This window comes from Balaenoptera acutorostrata, chromosome 10 (assembly GCF_949987535.1).
Source record: "Balaenoptera acutorostrata chromosome 10, mBalAcu1.1, whole genome shotgun sequence".
Lineage (NCBI taxonomy): Eukaryota > Metazoa > Chordata > Mammalia > Artiodactyla > Balaenopteridae > Balaenoptera > Balaenoptera acutorostrata.
Genome location: NC_080073.1, coordinates 85,657,907 through 85,677,773, shown reverse-complemented (window position 1 = coordinate 85,677,773; position 19,867 = coordinate 85,657,907). Strand labels below are relative to the sequence as shown.

At 39.2% G+C, this 19,867-nt stretch overlaps 5 non-coding genes across 5 annotated transcripts; 2 read left to right on the top strand and 3 right to left on the bottom strand.

Moving 5' to 3' along the window:
* On the bottom strand, nt 1-82 carry TRNAS-AGA (transfer RNA serine (anticodon AGA)). The gene has a single exon. It is a non-coding gene; the product is annotated as a tRNA-Ser (tRNA).
* Nucleotides 83-2,759: 2,677 nt separating this feature from the next.
* Nucleotides 2,760-2,841, top strand: TRNAS-UGA (transfer RNA serine (anticodon UGA)). Its single transcript has one exon. It is a non-coding gene; the product is annotated as a tRNA-Ser (tRNA).
* A 1,836-nt stretch (nt 2,842-4,677) lies between these two features.
* Nucleotides 4,678-4,749, bottom strand: TRNAQ-CUG (transfer RNA glutamine (anticodon CUG)). Its single transcript has one exon. It is a non-coding gene; the product is annotated as a tRNA-Gln (tRNA).
* Nucleotides 4,750-10,979: 6,230 nt separating this feature from the next.
* On the bottom strand, nt 10,980-11,061 carry TRNAS-AGA (transfer RNA serine (anticodon AGA)). The gene has a single exon. It is a non-coding gene; the product is annotated as a tRNA-Ser (tRNA).
* Nucleotides 11,062-15,897: 4,836 nt separating this feature from the next.
* TRNAR-UCU (transfer RNA arginine (anticodon UCU)) lies at nt 15,898-15,985 on the top strand. The gene is given in 2 exon segments: nt 15,898-15,934; nt 15,950-15,985. It is a non-coding gene; the product is annotated as a tRNA-Arg (tRNA).
* Nucleotides 15,986-19,867: the final 3,882 nt, after the last annotated feature.

Sequence of the window (19,867 nt, the reverse complement as noted above, 5' to 3'; positions counted from 1 at the left end):
CATAGTCGGTAGGATTCGAACCTGCGCGGGGAAACCCCAATGGATTTCTAGTCCATCGCCTTAACCACTCGGCCACAACTACATAGCAATTGCTCACTCTATTAGCATAAGTAGCTGCATGGAACTCCAGCTCTCTTCAAAGGATCAAATTTTCTACCAGAAAGTGTATTCGTATTAAGAAACATTTCTTATTCCTTGACGTCACTTAGACAAATATCACGCTATGGCGGCAAATTGGCAAGTAACACTTCCTCCTCAGTCTGGAAGGGCCCCTTATTCTGATGCTCTGCTAGAAGGAACCTAAACAGGAGACATCCTGAGAGACCAGTTTCCTGCTCTGTCAGCTTCTGATGGGGATCCTTGAGATACACACACTCAACAACTGAGACACACTCTAACATTTGTTGCAGAATTATGAGTATAACCATGATTTGAAAAACTCGAACTGACCATCAGTTTTAAAAATAAATTTTGGGACATCCAGATAGTGGAAGATTCTGAAATTTCTAAAAGATTTCAGTCTTTTAGAAAACTCACAACTATTTGATTTGAAGGATTGTCCCACCTATGTCAACACTTTTTTTATTTTCCTGCATCCATATGCAGGAATAACTAGGGAACAAACCTCAAATAAAACAGCTCCCCAAACCTTAAAAACGTGAAAATTCATGTTACAAATTTAAAAGACTTATAAAACTGTGCTCAGTGTTCTTTCAAAATGATTTAAAAAGAAGAAAAAACAGTTAAATGCTAGCAAGCAAGAAGGGGTGGAGAAGTCTTCATTATTTCTAACAATCTCTAAATGGCATTGATTATTTGAGAAACAAGTTTAAGGTGAATGCTTTCACTGTGGAGTGTATTGAACAAGACAGATGATTAATCCAACTACCACTTGAGGCAAATATCAGCTCTCGAGCAACATCAATAAATAACCAATAAATCAATAAAAGACATTGTTCTGCTATTCACTTACAAAAGTTGATGATTACTTTACACTGTAAAAAGCAACAACAACAAAATTAACTCATAATCCTGCAACCCAGAAACCAGCACTAGCAGAGTTTTGAAGTATTCCTCCTCTACTCCCAATATTTCATATGCAAAAGTTTTGCATAGTTGAAGTCATGTTCTTTGCATCCTGCTCTTGTCAGTGAACATTATAAACATTTTCCCAGATCAATTACAAAGTGTTCCCAAATTTTGTTTTACTGGCTTTGTAATGATCTATTACACAGATGAAGCAAAATTCTATTTTTAAATACCTGTTTTTTGCTATCACAATGAGAAATAAAAATAAAGATTTTTATGCAGTACGTGTTTTTCTTTGTTAAGATTATTTCCTTAAGAGGGTGCTTCTCAAACTTCGGTGGGCATCAGAACCACCTGGAGGGCTTCTTGTTAAAACAAATTGCTGGATCTCCCGGCTTCTGCCCTCCCGCCTCCTAGCAAGTTTTTAATTCTGTAGATCTGAATTCAAGCCCAAGAATCTGCATTTCTCACAAGTCCCCAGGTGGTGCACACGCTGCTGCTGGGGACAACCACTTTGATAAGACCGCTCAAGGACAACAAACTTATAAATAAATTTACTGTGTTAAAGGTTATAAACTCCTTATGAATCTAAATGGAGGTATATAGCAAGCGCCATGGTAGTAAGACCAAATAATATTTGCAAGACTACAGTGAGGGGAGGATTATTCTTACTGTCCTAAAGAAAAACATGTTTTTTAACTACCAGAGAGACAAATTCCAGCCTCGATCATGGAGGTCACGTTCCTTTTGTATCTGAGATTCTCTTTAAATCTACTAGTTTATGCCCTGGGGACGCACTTCCATTCCTAGAATTCAGAGAAAGTCCTTGGTTTTGGAGTCCTTGACATTTCCATAAAAAGGAATCTAAGCCAAGTGTCCCCTTCATCATCCCATTCTCATAAACCAGATAGTCTCTGACTCAAGAATCAACCTTATTAATTTAGCTAGATTTATTCTGACATACACATGTTTGCATTTCTTTTTGGCGCTATTCTGCGTTGAGAATGTCTTCCTGCTGAGTTCGGATCCCTGGAAAACCTGTATTCTGAGTTCCTTTCCCCCGGGCTCGGGAGGCTGAAGGCTTCGTTCGCTTGGGAATTGCCTCGCGTCCTTCACTAGGACAACATGAGTGACCTTCAAAGGAAGGGGTCCGAGACCTCTCCTGCCTTGTCTTTTCCAGTTAGGACAGAAATTGCTCTCCCCCCACCCCGCCCCCTCATTCCGAACTGTCGCCGCAGTCCGATTTTAATCGTTCTTTTGGAAGCATAAGTCAGTTTGATCCATGGAAGAGATTCCTGATTTAGATTTTAAACCTGAAAGTAAACACGGATGACTCCCCACCCCCACCCCCGCCATTTCTCGCACGTTCCCTTCATTCGAGTTCCTTCTCCCATTGGTATTTGCGACTGGAGGTTGTTTAGAGCTCACTCTAAACTCAAAGCTCCCCTTCAGCAGGTTCCCGAGAATTAGGTGTGATCGTGCGTGTCCAAGATTATCACCGACTTTTGGACAAGCTCCAGCGTCTAGGAAGTTCGAGTCGCTTGTCTAGGAGTATTTTATTGAATTACATCACCAGTTGGCTCTTGATTTGCCCTAGATGAGCTCTTTCATTCTCGAGGGAGTGGCCTGGACAGGCTAAGAAACTTTTTGTTGCCAGACCTACTGTTGGGGAACGTGCCACACATCCACCACTAGTTTTCACCTTAGCCCACTAAACAGTCGGCAAGTTGGTAGTCGTGGCCGAGTGGTTAAGGCGATGGACTTGAAATCTATTGGGAGCTCCCCGCGCAGGTTCGAATCCTGTCGACTACGGTTTTACCAAGAATCCTGCATGGTTAAACACGCTTACAAAAAACATTGCAGTCCCTCTTGCTACTGAAAGCACAGTGATATTCTCCTACTGGTGATTCGTCACTACTGTCAACCAAAGGGCTGTCGGGATTCATAAAAAGTAGCGATACGGACCATTTTTGTTGAACACTTAGATGTGATATAAGCAAGAGCTCCATAATATTTATATCTCCATTTGGTATTTAAACTGTGTGATGGCAATAAATGTATGCAGTAAAGATAGAGTTACATTTGCAGAGTAGAGGCGTTTTTTGCATTTTCATCTGGGACAGAATATTTATGTATCAATAAATACAAGAAAGATAAAGCAAACTTCAATTTTGACCAAACTAAAAGTGATCTGTGCAGTATATGAATGATGGAGCATGAAGAGTAGATTTCACATACTGTGAAGGTCAAAGGGGTGTAATGAGACCATAAGTAGTGTTTTCACAGTACAGTATTTGCAAAAACAAACAAACAAACAGAGGTGCATAGTGTTTCACAGTTAGTGGCACTGTGAGAGAGAAAACCAACACTCTCTGGTTTTGAACAATGGAATATGTTCACATGTAGAAGCAGGAACTTCACAGAACTCATTTATTATGAAGGAGAATCTACATATGAATGTTTGGATAAGCAATTTACACATGGGCAATGTTAAGAAGAAGCAGACAGTGAATAAGATCGGTGTATGGGGGGAGAATCTTCATTGTGAGCACACTTGGAGTGAGTGATATGTGTTGGTTGTGAGAAAAAATTTTGCTTAAAAATTCCACACACAACCTGGTATCATAAAGAGACTATTTGTGTGGGGGTGGGGTGGGGGGGTGGGAATCTTCCCAGCCCCTAGTCCATGTGAAATGCTTGCAAATTTCTAATTCAGAAAAACAAAACAAAACAACCCACACTTCATCCAAGACAAATACTATACTAAAAAAAAAAAAAAAAAAAAAAAAAAAAATTCCTGAGACCTGGGCAAAACAGTACAAGAACAAATGAAAAAAAGGAAAACTTATAAACAAAGAATGTAATTAGTAAAGAAATCATTCATTAGCATGTCACTCATTTTATCTGAGAAAAAGGAATGTTTGGTGTTTTGTGCATGGCACAATGACCAGATGAATATTGCAATGAAAATATCATTATGGTTTCCCCCCCAATTTTAACCTGAAGTGTGTTAAATCTGTAGATATTTTTTAAATGTAATAATGAGTCTTGCATGCCCTTTTACTTAGAGTCACCTACTTTAAGATATTCCATATTTAGATCTGCCCCCCCCCCACCCCGCCGTGTCTGTGGTGTCTGTCTGTATTTAGTATATATAAAGCATTTATATATACTGGGTTCAGTGGCCTTGTGGATGGGGTGGAGGGCGTCAGAAATTGTGCAGGTAGAGGTCATGGGCAGAAGAGAAATTTGCTATTAACTGTATATTATCCAATACTATTAGATTTTTTTATTTCCCGTATTTGAAATATTGAACAATTTCAAATATTCTTTTTAATGTGCACAGAAAATAAACTTTATTAAAAGAGTCGTTATTGCTTTTTATTAGAGTTGGTTTTCTAGTCGCAGCAGAGTGCAGGGGTTTTGTTATCTTCCACCTGTACTTAACTTACTTCTGATACTTCTCTTATTCCTTATAAAATGAATTCCATTAAACCAGAATGGAATTCCACTTCTGCCTCCTCACCCAGATGCAGATATGTTTGGACTCACAGGAGCTCACAGGAGATATCAGAGGCAAAATTGATAGCGGTCTTTTAGGTGGACAGTATTTTCCAGGGGAAAACAAGTGAAATGAAAGGACGAAGCAGGTTCCACCGAGACTTGAACTCGGATCGCTGGATTCAGAGTCCAGAGTGCTAACCATTACACCATGGAACCGCACACGGGGTGCCTCCCCTCATAATTGTCCATGACATGTCATAGTAACTCTACTGAAACCATTTAGCTTAAACAATCAAAATTTTTAGTTACGTCCACTCACGTCATTTTCGAAGAAAATCCTAGGGGATTTAATTTTATTTATTTTTTACTTTTTATCCTATTTTTTGCGAAGGAACCCATAGGGTCCGCCCCCACCATTAACTCAGAAACTTGGTGATCCTAGTCCTCGCTTTCTTCATTAAGAAAAACAGAGTGAGTGGTTCTTATATACACCAGCACTCAATTGAACGTCTTACATCCATTATATGATTTAATACTTAAAAACTCGCTGAATTTTTTTTTAGTCTTTATATAGACAGGAAAACTGAGCCTTAGAAATTTCAAGTCTTTTATCTGCACCTCTGCTCAATTTCAGCCATGTGATATTTTTCTCCACAGAGATTATGTAGTTATCAGGTCCATTGCCTCTAGGAAAACAAGCTTTAATGTGTTAATTTCTGGCACAGTCACAGAAGAAACCTTGAGAAAAACTATGTTTTCGAGAAAATGGAAAAGGTATGCTTGAAGAAAAAGTCTGAATTTTGTCACCTGTAGCGATCGGTAAGGGACGCGATATTTCAGGATCAGAGACTCATCACACTCGCCTTCATCAAGAAGGTGCCCAGTGAAGGCTGCCAAATTGTACTAAAGACTTTGTGGGGTGTTTTTGTTTGTTTGTTTGTTTTACTGCTATTCCACAGACACCTTTTTCTTAGATCCAGCGCGCTTCCTTAAACACTAGGTTTACTGGGCGGGGTCGGTGGATCCCTCCGCGTCCACGCAGCCAATAGAGCCCCTGTCTCCCTTCCAGCTCGCTTGGTCTCTCGCCTCCTTTCGGCTGCACTCACCGAGGCCTCCCAGCAGCAAGTTTCTGTCGCGATTTCCACAGAACTTTAGCCGAGTTGCGCTTTGGAATTTGTGTTGGTGGAATTCCGGGGATGCTGGCTCCTTTCCCAGCAGTCGTCCCAGTGGATGTGTATATAGGCATTCTCCTACGACTGCATAATGACTTCTAACTCCATGGAAGGACATCTGCCTCCTTAAATGAGGCGGCGCAGTGACTACCCGGGGAAAACAAATGTCCGCCCTCAGAACTGTTCTGAGAGTTCAGTGACAGAGGCCTCTGCGATGGCAGCGAGAACGTCGCCACGTACGGCCCTCCGCCTCTCACCCACAGCAGCTTCCTGCAGTCTGGTGCACTCGCCCACGCGGCGGAAGACAACGGAATGGAACTCTCCTGCTAACTGAGATGAACAAAATTGCAAAGGGGGCCCACTTCTCCTTCCAGTAGTCTCAGTGATTACAAACAAACACACGAGGATCTTGCAAAACATCAACCCCGTGCAAAAACCCTTATAGTGCGGACCTACTAAGGGCTTAGGAACTTGTACCAGACTCTGAGTTGTGTTCGCCCAACACAACTGCATATGATCTCCAGCGCGTGAAGAAAGTATTATCCGTAACTCACAAGAGCACAGAACAAAAACCATAGCCAAAGGAAATAATTGTAAAGGGAATGTAGAACTAACTCTTGCAGAGTCCAGAGATAAAACCTCCCCACCTTTCCTAAATAAGCCATTCTCTCAGGCCGGGTGATAAACGATGTCACCTCTTTGTCTAGGGCTACCATATATATATGTATATGTATATGTGTGTGTATATATATCAGAAAATCAGGAAGAAAGAATGGGATAAGAAGAAATTAGAAATGAAACAAATCAAAGAATTCAAACAGAGATTTTTTTAAGTTCTTATTGTGGAAAAAAGTCATTACATTAGCACCTTTTTCAAATCATTTCTTTAACTAGTTTTACTGAATTCCTGTGAAGGATCAGATGCTGTGCAAGGTGCTGGAGGCATAAAGATAAATAAGATAAGTGTGCAACCCCTGTCCTTGTGGAGATTCGTATCTACTAGGAAGGAAGCTCTATCAACGTGTACATAAAACAAAGCCTAGCCAGGAATAGGTTGGAGAAAGCGCTTGTAACGCAGACTAATGGCACAGGTATGATGGAAAGCTAAAATACAAATAAAATGGAATTTGGTTTGCACAAGAATTAATACTGCTACTCTGCAGAAAGTGCTGGTCCGTGATCTTCCATACACAAAATGCATAATAAGAGTGCAGCATATGGATCCTGATTGTAAAAGGAGTGGTTTATCTTGGGCAGCAACAATATAGTAACATATAAAAGAGAAGATTAAAGAATAAGCTCCATAATGGACTTAGAATTATGGCTCAGACAAGCCCCATTGCTGTTTACTTTTAGAAGGACATGCCAGCATCAGTATGTGAATGTGAAAACCAAGTAGGGCACTGCTGGTGAACATAGGAGCTTCCAGTGGGGCTTTTATCCTTAATATATTGGTGAGCATTGGTTGCCATGAGGGAAAAAGGCATTGAGCCCATGTAGAAAAGCTGCTTGTACTAGTTAAAAAGAATTTGCTTGGGGCCTCATGGCCACCGAAAGGCATTTAATGCATTTTTCAAAATAATAAAATTAAGTTGGCATTTTCCTGTCTCTCCCTTTAATAGATTGTGAAGTTATTAGGGAAGACTTCTAAAACCTTTGTTTATTTAGCACCCCATGGCAAATGGAATGGAAACTTAGGCACTCTCTCACACCAAGATGAACCTAGACACAAAACACAGCACTTAGCAAACCATACCGGGGAATTCACAAAATTATTGAAGACTCTGTGCCTTAGGCTAAGAGTTTCTCCTTTACATCGTGTAGCCTAATTGTAACTATTAAAAAATGAAATCACTCAAGTAAAATTAGGCATAAAGCTGCTAAAGAAACATCTTTAAATTCAGGTTCCATGATTCATTAGCCCCAATATTGTAACTTAGGAGGCAAAGTTGCACACACGCCTGAGGCTGAGATTCTAGTCAAACCAGTTCTGAGTGTCTCTCTCATCTCAGAGTGGTTATGGGATGTGGGTTCCTGACTACGCAGTTTTGGGAAGCCAGAGTTAGACATCTCTAGGTCAGGACCAGCGGATGGAACCAGGCTCATTTTTAAGCACAGGGTGATCAGAATCTGCACTGCAGCTTATCCTCAGTCTTTATCCAGCGTTTCCCATGAGACAAATTATGTCTGAATTACATTTTCCTCATTTCTTTTGAGGAAGGAAACACATAAATTTCTAAGTAGCAGCATGTCCCTAAAGTCTCAATGGATATTCTAAAGCTTGTATAAATTAAATATATTTTTTTCCCGAGGCTTTTCTTGTTGCAGTTGTCCAATTGGAGGGAGCACCTGGTATCTCCAAGTCATAGCTGTTACATAAATCATGCTCTATCCAGAATTTCTTGCTTCTGGAATTTTAAGAAATGGAGAAGAAAATCCAGAAATTGATGGAAGTACAAAGAGAAAGATAAAAATCACAGTCATGGTGGGTTATTTTTGCACAATACACCTCTCTGAAAAACTAATTAAAAACACACATGAAAAAATAGCCATAAGACAAAGGAATGCAATTCATATAATACACATACATATATAAGGAACCGTGCACATATCAACTTCTGGATTCCAACTTTTTCCAAACACACGTGGAGTTATCCCAAACTTGACATTTTACCAGGCCACAAAGCAAGTCTCCAAAAACAACAGGGTTAGATACATGCTATTATTTCAGAACAATAAAATTATGCCAAAAATCAAAACATAAAAATTAAAATTTGTATTTGTTTACAAAATAATAAATATACTTCTAAATAATGTATGGTTTAAAGACCAAATGTCAATCAAAATTAGGAACTATTTTACATAACATTGTAAGTCAACTATACTTCAATAAAAATATTGACAAAAAAAAGAAAGAAATTAGGAACTATTTTGAAATAAATGATAATAAAAATAGTGCATGTCAAGACATGTACTGTGCAGCTAGAAGGGTACTTAGAGGGTAAGTACCCTAAATATTCTAGAAGGGTACCTTAAACACATATGTATAAATAAAATAAATGCTAAAGAGTAATTAAGCATTCATTACCTGAAATTAAGAAGCAGCCACTAATTTAAATTCAATTGAAACTAGGAAAGGAAATAATGAAGCAAAGAGCAGATAGTAATGCAATAGAAAATAAATACAAAATGGACTCAGAGTGTTCATCAAAAAGAAAGCACAGCTAACACTTTTAGGAACGGAAATGGACTATGTTGAAGACAAATCATCCAGTGAGTTTGTGTCCATTAACCCAAACAACAAAGAAACAAGTGGTTGTGGAGAAAGCTTTAATATTTGACTCTTAGGGACTACTCAGGCTGTAAGCTCCAGGAGCGCTCATGGAAACTCTATGGCTTTTGGAAGAAATCTTGTGACAGTCACATACTTAAAATTTAAAATGTATGGTTGCCTTATGAGTAATGCATTTGAATGCAAAAATTAAGTAATGCACTTTGAAAATGAAAAATAACCAACAAAACTAACAACAAAAATGGTAATCTCTTTTTTCTTTTTGATTTTTTATTGTGACAAAATATACATAACATAAAATTGACCATTTTAACCATTTTTAAGTGTACTGTTCAACGGCATTAAGCACATTCACATTGCTGTGCAACCATCATCACCATCTATCTCCAGAACATTTTTCATCTTCTCAAACTGAAACTCTGTATCCATTAATTAATAACTGCCCATTTCCCCCTCTTCCCAGCCCTGGGCAGCCACCATTCTACTTTCTATCTCTATGAATTCACTCTAAGTATCTCATATAAGCACATTTATACAGTATTTGTCCTTTTATTACTGGCATATTTCACTTAGCACAATGTCTTCAAGGTTCATTCATGTTGCAGTATGCACCAGAATTTCACTCCTTTTTAAGGCTGAATAATATTTCATTGTATGTATATTTTGTATGTTTGTACATTTTGTTGATCCATTCATCCATCAGTGGACACTAGGATTGCTTCTGTCTTTCTGCTATTGTTAATAAAGCTGCTATGAACATGGGTGTACAAACATCTGTTTGAGCCTTTGCTTTCAATTATTTGGGGTATACCCAGAAGTGCAATTGCTAGAACATATGATAATTCTATTTTTAATTTTTTGCAACTTCATTGAGATATAATTGACATATAACATTGTGTAAGTTTAAGGTGTACAACATAATGATTTGATATATGTATATATTGTGAAATGATTACCACAATAAGGTTAGTTAACACTTCACTAAAAGGAGTATGGAGGCGGCAAATAACACCCAAAAGGATGTTCAGCATCATTAACCATTAGGAAATGCAAATTAAAATAACAATGAGGTATCATTACATACCTATTTAAATGGTTAAAATTAAAGATACAGACATCAGTGGCTGGTGAGGATGAGGAGCAACTAGAAATCTCATTCATTGGTGATAATAAAGAAAAGTACAGCCACTCTGGAAAACAGTCTGACAATTTCTTATAAAGTTATACACTTGCCATGTACCCCAGCAATTGCACTTCTAGGAATCTATCCAAGAAAAATGAAAATGTACATACGCTAATGTTAATAGCTTTTTTCCCCACAATTGCCCAAAACTGGAAACAACCCATATGTCCTTCAATGGATAGGTGAAGAAATAAACTGTGGTAAACCCACACAATGGAATTCTATTCAACTGCAAAAAGGTACAAAATTTTGATATGTGCAACAACTTGCATAAATCTCAAGGCATGTTCTATCTTAAGTGAAAGAAGCTAATCTCAAAAAGCTAATCTTACATTTTGTATGATTCAGCTTCCATAAGATTCTCAAAAAATTCAAACAAAGCAACAGAAAATGTATCTGGTTATCCAACTGTTATGTACGGGATTAGGAGGTGACTATAAAGAGATAACACAAGGGAGGTTTATGGACTGATGGAACTGTTCTGTATCCTGATTATGGTAGTGGTTACACGAATATATGAGTATAATTTCAAAAAGCCAATATTACTCTATGACAAAATTTTTAATAAAATAGAAATAGCTTAACACTTTCACCAACGTGTCTCTTTGGGGAGGGTTTTGGGGAGAGAAAAACTCAGACACCCTTGAGCCTTGTACAAGGATGGGAGCTGGGAATTACTAATGCTCTACTAGGGCAAACTTCTTGAGGGAGTAATTTGTTCTTTCTTTGATTTTCGCCGGAAGCACATTTTTGGCAGGCTGGGGCAGGTGCACTCTCCGTCGTAGGTTAAAATCTCAATCGTAGTCGGCAGGATTCGAACCTGCGCGGGCAGACCCCAATGGATTTCTAGTCCGTCGCCTTAACCTCTCGGCCACGACTACTGGTGTTGGAAAATAAGGTTCTCATTATAAAACGATATGTGGCAGACATAAAGATAAGACTCCTGTGTAGATAAAAGTGTGTGCAGCGAGTTGGGCAAAAACACTCAGGTGAATGAAAGCTTGGGGAGGGAAGTCAAACTCTCTCCGGCAGCCACGACATTTAGGAGAACTGGGATGAGAGTACTCGCTGTACAAGTATCTTTGTTCAAAGTTCAGGTCAGTTCACCAACTAGCGCCTGCCTCCCTCGCAGATGAGTTGGGTTCATGCTGGGTGCTGGGGTCTCCGAAACAGGAACCAAATTTACTCAGCACCGAGGTGAAATCAGCGTAATCCTACTTTTAGGCGTGGTGGGACCAACCCTTCTGCTAGAACTTCTAGCCTGCTCGATGAATGATACTGTGCTCAACGGGTTTCAGGGAAGGAAATGTTCCCTCTGATTTGTGTCTAAGGTGGAGGGAGAGGAAAACGACGTTGAAAATCTCCTCTGGATTCCCTCACTCGTTGTTCCTAGGCTCCTAATTTAGGCCCAAAGTGTTAATCTCACTGTGTTTGGGAAAGTGCTTTGCAGATGCAAATACGCTTTCCCTTTCCAGACACGTTAAGAAGAGGCATAGCCGGTCCTTGAGTTTCATTTTCTGTGAGATCGTAGCTGCTTTCTAAAAAATGGGTTACGTGGTTCAGTTTTTTGGGGGCAATGCAAGGGCTCGTTTTCTCTAAATGTAACCCACCCTGCACGTTTCCCGTTCTCCTTTTTACGTTTGTAACTCACTGGTTCCTTCAGCAGAATTTCCAGATGCTCTGCAGAAATAATTCAGAATAGAATGGTTAAGTGCAGATGCTGGATCCCAAGATGCATATATAGGTCCCCATTTTATGACCAACAAACTGTTAATGGGTAAGAGGTGAGAGCTGATGAATAAGATGTATCTTGAGAAAGCTGGTAGGTAATTGCTTGGATTTAATACATTATATTTAACCAGACGTAACAAAGTGTTCTTTAAATAGAGTTCTATTCAATTCAGATATCACTGAGAAAGCCTTATGGGGGGGGGTAGATCTAATTAAATATCAAATAATTTATTTTTATCTGTATCCAGAAAAGATCAATAATACCATGACTAACAGAAGAAATCTGGTCATGAAAAGCAAGTGCATCACTCACCTGTGTGCTCATAGATTCAGAGCATTTCTAATGTGTTTTTCCATTGGCAATTTTTGGAAAATTCCCAACCATTTGCATTAAGAGATTGCCAAATATATTTAAAATCTTTATCTTCTGTCCATGTAGGAGTATTTTTGGGGCAGACCTGTTTCATGAGGGTTCCTAAAACGTTTTTTTAAAGTTACAATTTTTTGTTATGAAAATAAAAGCCCATAAAAGATTAGTTTATCAAAGTATGCATACAAAATAATTTAAAAAGTCTAATTAAATATTAGCAGGTGATGGGGGGAGAGACACCTCCATGGATTCTACAAACTTCTAACTAGCATCAATTATTCAAGAAACAAACTCAAGGCCCACGTGATTGTGAAGGGCATTGAAAAAGACAGTTGCTCAAACCAAAGACTACTGAGGTAACATTCAGTAACCTCAAAGTCCTTGAGTCTATGTTTAGAGAATTCATCTTTCTTGTGCCAAGTAAAATAAGTTTCTCCTTCTTGAGAAAACTTGGGTAATGATGACTAACACACTGGGGGTGGGGTGGAGAGAAACCAGCAAAAGCAGCACTTTGGTTTATCTCTCCCTCAGTATTTTGAATGCAGAAAAATGTGAATAGTTTAAGTCATACAGGATATGAATTGTGCCAATATCTTCCAGATAGAAACCACCAGGAATACATATGCATTTGAACAAGTTGGACATAGAACTCCTTGTAGCAATTGAGAACACAGTGGGGAAGCATGGGTACATCCTAGTAAAAGAGTACTAAAAAGTACTTAAAGAATTTAGTCTTGTGTTGGGCGATTTGGCAAAAGAGTTAAAGAATCAGGACTTTGTTTTAGATTAAATGCTGTCTGGAAGTAAGGGGTGATTCTGTGATTAAATAGCTTAAATTTAGGATTAGGATTTAAAATCTTATCCTGAAGGAAGGAAGAATAGAGCAATGCTAAAACTATGATTGGCAGAAAACCGTAGTCATTTTTTGGCATGTGTATTTACCAAGATAAGGAGGTTTGGGGTCATTTTTGTGGTTTGAACAATGTTTTTGTGCAAGTGTGTGTGTGTGTGTTTCATGTTTGTGTTCGTGTTCAGACATGATTACAAAGTGATCTTAATTTTGTCTTGATCCACCATGGTCATAGAATGGCCTTGTCTGACATTGGTGTTCTGTGAAATTGTTTCTGTTCAACAAAAGGACATCAAGTCCTAGCTGATAGTACCAGGTCAGCTCCCAAATGTCAAGGGCTGCTTTTATCTCTCTAAATTGTGTATTTTACTAATTTAATTGAATATTATATCAATATTTTTTCAGGAGCTTTCTAAATGTTATTTTAGTGGCTTTGTAATGTTCCATTATTCAGATGAAGTAAGAATTAATGAAATATTCCCCTTTGTTGGACAGCTATGTAATTTCTGCTGTGCTACTGTTATCAATTTTTTAAAAATACCATCATTGTTTTTGTGCACCAAATGTTTTTCTTCAGTTAATATTAATTCCCTAGAACAGTGTTTTACAAAACGAATTACTGATTCAAGTGTTATCAAGCTTAAAATTAGCTGAAATGACTGTATTTGGTAAGTGTTATGGTTTCAGGAACAAATAACATCTTGTGAGATTATAAAGAAGGGAATAATTACTCCTGTTACACCAGAGGAAAAGAGAAGCTGGTGAAATTCAACTACGAATGAGACTTTGGGGGATATGGACTTGAGAAAACTTTTCCCTTGTAATCTGAAAATGTGTTGGTATTTACTTGTTTGTGTCCTAGCAACACACTTCGATTCCCAGAATGGGGATTGGGAGTCTAAATTAACTGTCCCTGCCATACCCAGTAACAGGAAGCTGGCTCAAAATCCTCCTCTCATGAACCACATAATCTCTAAACCCAGAATCAACCCTATTTATAATAAAACTTAATTTTACATAGCTTTATTTACATGTTTCTACCTGTCCTTTGAGCTTTGTGCGTGACAGAACGTAGCTAAGGCCGGCTCTTTGGAAAACTTGCTCTCTGGGATTGTGCCTTTTCTTCTGTGGCCGCGGACTTCCCTCTTCGGTACGTTCTCGCGTGCTTCACTAAGGAGCAGAGAAGTGAACTTTTTCTGAGCGGGTTGGAGACCGTCCCTGAAACCTCCTTTTCAGTAAGGAAGAGAGCTGGTCAGCTCCCCACCGACTCTCAGCCAGCATTCCCCGCACGTGAGACTTGGAATAGTCCTTTGGGCCAGGGGAACGGCAACCCAGTTTACTGTTATCAAAGTCAGTTACCGGTTAGCTGTGAAAGCAAACGCAGACGACCCCGATTCTTTCGAGTGCCCTTCATTCCGGGTCCTTCTCCCACTAGCATTTCCAAGCCTGAGGCTGCCTGGAGGTGCCACTCAGCTCCGGCCCGCGTCTCCTCAGTTCCCGAAACTTGGACTTGAACCGACACGTCCTCAAAGACAAGAGGCTGGAGTGTAAACTCTGTGGTCTAGGAAGCTTGACCAGATCTACCTCCCACCTCCCCAGTCCTTAGGCTGCCGGAAGGAGCTGAGGAACTAAGGAAGTGATGCGCGGCGTGGTCCTGGGAAGAAGCCGAGCACTGGGAGAGCAACCACGGCCCGGAGGAGAGGATGGGGGAGTGGGCTGCGGATGTGAACGCACAGGCTCTCAATACCCAGGCTCCTAGGCTCTAGGGCTGCAAGAACTTTTTCACTCAACTCAAACTTCAGCTCTGGTCTAACACGTCCTTTTTCTGCTTTGCGTTTTTGCAGACAGTCGGTTCAGAGATCGCGTTTTGTCTTGTAATTTTCAGAATTAATTATTTTCATTTCTGAAATGAAATGGCCTGAGCTTTCTTCTCTTCCTTCCACACCCCTCCTCCAGTTTCTCAGATCACAGCCACTCGCCTGCTCCGGGTCAACAAACCTTGGACTCTCCCGCACTTGAGTTTTACCCTCAATGACCTCACCGGTAATTCATCCCTCTCTGTCCTCAAAGACATCAACCCACGTGACCGACGGTCGCTAAATGAGCCAGTGCGACTGGACCATACGGTCTCACAGAAAAGCGGCAGCGAATAAAAAGGTGTCTTTTGATCTCAGCGCAAAGAGTCACCAAAAGAAAATTCCCGAGTTAGAAAACCTGGGATCTCTCCAAAGCTCCCTGGACGCATTTCAAAACGGTAGTCCTCTCCTTCAAGAGAGAGGGCGCGAGTGGGATTGCGTTGCTCCATGAGCCCATTGGCAAAACAACATACGAATTCATCTTTTTCAAAAAGAACACAAGTACGAACAAGAAGGCCCCCCAGATCTAAAGAGAGAACTCCAGACTGGAGCTAGAGGAAAGGGAGTTGTGGGGCTGGCCACATATTTACAATACCTCCCAACGTCATTTGCTGGAAGTTCCTCAAATTCCATTTTTGCGAAGCCAACCGTCCCGAGAGTGGACTTGGAGAGACCAAATGAAACTGGACAAACTATTTATTTCATGACAACGAATGACATTAGTCACTGAAAGGCTCAGAAATTCCCCCATGCTGGGCATTGCGTGTCCCTTGCATTGTCTTATTTGTTTTTGTGTTTCTTGAACTTTCACGGTGACTGGAACAGATTAAATCTCCACGAATTGTATTTATTGATAAGCAAATAAATAATCAACAGTCTTTGGGAGCAAGCCAAGGCCCGCGCGTTATCGGGCTCTGTGGCGCAATGGATAGCGCATTGGACTTCTAGTGTGGAAGCAAGGCATTCAAAGGTTGCGGGTTCGAGTCCCGCCAGAGTCGCGGATGTTTTGTCACCAACTGGATGCCCTTGCCAACAGTCGGTCCATTCCTGTATGAATTGAACGTTTTCGCCATAGTCAGCGAATACGAGGTCCCTACATTTCTCACTGCCGATATTTCTACTTTCTGGTGTTTACATTTGAGGAGCTTCTTCATAAGCATCCCCACGTGTGTCAACAGTGATTTGATGAAAAAATTATATATCTTACCCATCTTTTGTGTGTATATACATGATAGCAGGAGAAGAGAAAGAATCAGAAAGCCAGATATCAGGGAGAATTGTTGGGGCTTAAATTATACTTGAAATCCTATGGGAGGAAAAGTGGATTCTGTCACTCTCAAAGTTGAAAGTGTCATTCTCATTCCTTGGAGTGGCTACATATTGTAAGTAGAGCTGTTACTGGAGCCCAGGACTTCTAAATAAGAACTTTTAAGCACCCAAAATTGGGTCAGTGGATAGACAGATTATATTGATACTAATAAGAATGCAGTAATAAGGCAGAAGTAGAAACGGATGTGTGCATGGGTCATTCTCTGGGTCCAAAGATAAACAGTCACAGATAGGACATTCATAAGAAATGTGGTCTGTCACAATGAGAAAAAAAAAATTTTTTTTTTTTTTTGCTTGAATGCTTTGCTTAGTTTTGGGGAGTTCGTTCTAATAATGCCAACGTTTCAGGCCATAACTGTTTCTTATGTCACTTCCGTGCATTCCTTAGGAAACCCTAATTATGAGTAAAAGTAACTGATTCATAGGAGAAGAGGCTGGTGATCCTTTCCTGGAAGAAAAATGTGAGGTAACTGGATGTGAACCCAGCCGTGGAAGTAATGGTCCTGGCTTCTGTACTAGGATGACAACACAATGTCTACACTTCTGTGGCAGAAAATTGGAAAAAGAACAGAATGCTAGGAATCGCTTGGAGAAGAATGGCACCATGCAGAATTTAGTGGGAAATCAAGAAAGGGCCAATGATGGCTCCTGCAGGAGGTCAGTCAGCAGCTCCTCAGTTTGGACAAGGCACAGCTGCCCTGGGCTCTGGAATCCTGGGCTAGTTTCACCACAACGCCTTATCACTTGGAGAGCAGTTGTTTCTTTTTCCTTAACATACTCGAGGCATTAGTATACTCTATCCGCAGAATCCCACTTAAAACCTTACTTCTCATTGTTAAGAGTATTTTGTCTCTAAGAATTTTTACTTCAGAGCAATGCAAATTCATTTAAAATTAAATAGGCTAAAATTATGCATTTGAAAGCTAAAATGTGAATATGGCTAACTCAGCACCTGGTCCCAGGGGAGGAGACTAAAACTGGCTCTGGTCTTGGATGTGAACAAAGTCTTTGATGAAGGAAAGATCATAAGTTTGGACTCTAATAACTAAAACATTAATAATATCCAGAGAACCAAGGGAATATAAGATCTGCACAGACTTGAAGACACTACCAAAAATGTCTAAATAAGTTTTAGTGACCACTCTTGCTTGGCAAAGAAGGAGCTTCTTTGGGAGGATAGGGAAAGGAGGAAGTTAGTCTATTAGAACAAGAACTAAAGTGGAGGGAAATGGCTTTGCCTAAAAAGGATTTAATAAAAAAAGTTTTTAAATGGCTTTGCCCAGTTCCCCATCTGGAATAGTGGACTGTCACTCACAAAAAAAAAATCCACAGACATAACCATAAAGTTCTATTTTCTGATCCATCATCCATAGACCAAATGGTCAAGACACTACCAAAAAAGAAAAAAAAATCAGTTTCCTTTATAAAGTGAAATGGCCACTTCAATTTTCTTTTAAAAATAAATAAATGATCTAGACAACATTATTGTATTATAATCATCAAACTTGCTAAGAGACTAGAACTTAATTACTCAAACCACTAAAAAGAAATCATAATTACTCTAAGCTAAGAAGTTAGCCTACTACAGTTTCATGGATACTGGCAGAAGATATGAGACTCCTCGATGAGAGACAAAGGACAGTTTATTATTCACCACAATATCAGTAGCCAGATAACATCATTTGAACTGATTCCCCAAGTATCATATCCCCACAAGGATCACTGGGAGGACATCTTGGAGGCTGGCTACCAGCTATGTCTAAGTGTGGTCTTCTTTGTATTTATCCAGCTTGGTTGTAGTAGGTCTTTTTGAATATTCAGATCAATTTGCAGTCATTATCTTTTCAAATGTGGCTTCTTTCCAATCTTTTCTCTCCTTGCCTTCTTGGCTGTAACTGTCAATGTGTTATGCCTTCTCAACTTCTTGATTGTGTTTTCCTTTAATAACCTTTTTATTCTGGATATTTTCATCTTACCAGTTTATTAATTCTCTTTTTGCTAATTTGTTTTAAAACCCATCCATTACATTCTTAAATTATTTTTTCAAGTTTATATTTTCTTTTTCTATTTTCAGGTGGGGTTTTTTTTGAGTCAAAATTCTTAATTTTGTGTGTCATTTCCTTTGACTCTATTAAGTTCAGCTAATTTTGAATCACTTTGTTGGACTACCATTGTATGGATTCCAGGAAGGTCTGTTTCTATTGTCAGATGTTTCTCATAGTTTTGGTCAGTTTTGTTGGTGCTTTGGAAATCTGCCATCAGAAATGAAGTGTTTTACCAAAGAATAATGGATTACATACTTTTCTTTTAAACCTCCCCTTGCCATGGGGCCACTGGTAAAGTAAAGTAAGATCACTTGAAACAATATGTACCGGTTTGAAGACTATGCTTTTAAGTCATAGTATGCTTTCCAATAGTCATCAAATTTTGGAATAACTTGAAGCATTGCTAGCGTGATTCAGTTCAACTTGAAATTTTTAGATGGGTTAGAAATTACATGGAGTTTCTATAACAAACATTATCCATATTAAATTAAGATATTGAGATAGAAATTACATATTTTATTGTATGTCCTCTGAAAACTCACTGATACTATAGTAAAAAGATTTTTTAAAGCACAACTGTGGGAAGAACACAAAAGAAGTGAAAAGCAAGAAACATTAAAGCCGAAAAACAGGTGGACAAATAGTAATAGACTTCACAGAAACAACCTGATTTATACCAAAGATTCTTCAAAAAGCTCTGGAACTGAGAGCACTATGTACTGGAGGCTAAAGGGAAACTTAAAGCAGATTGTCTAAAATTTGAGAAGCAATTAGATTCCTAAATTCTCTGCACTTATACATACTGACTGTTTGGCCTTCCACCACCCAGGCAAAAATCTGGAGATTTATTCTTCAAAGAAAATAAAGAATGGGGTTAGACTGTTACAGATGAGGATCTGAGTACCATAGTGAGATCAGGAGAGATTAAGTATCTTGGTGTATAGGAACGCTGAAGGCCGAAATGCCTAGCTCTTTTTCCTCACCTTACTCTCAGATCTCTGCCAGTTAGGGCTTTACCCTGCTGGCAGGATTGAAAAAAAACAGACTTTCAAAAACGAAAAGTAAAAATACTAAGAATCTACGTATGGGGCAACCGATGTAAGTTGGGAAAGTCTAACATAACAGATAAGCATATTGAAGGCTCTTTTCACCATTACCTCGACTTTGAGTTATTTTTATAACCTAAAAAAACAAAAACAAAAAACCCGTAAGAACACTCTCCACTAAAACAGTGGAGCAATTAAATGAACAAAAAATAGATTATAAACAGGTGAGCAAAGAGAAGATTCAGATGACAGCTGTGCAGCAGGTCCACAGAGCAACCAGTTCAGACTGCAAGCAAGTAGAGGTCAGCTGGAAAAATAGCTTCAAGAAAACTATTTGAACTGATATATTACCTGATTTGATTGATCTTGTGGAAAGCTCTACTGAAAGCTATTTGGCAGTTAAGGAAGAATTAGCAATTACCAATAGATGTGAAGGAACTTAGGCACATTAAAGTTTTTC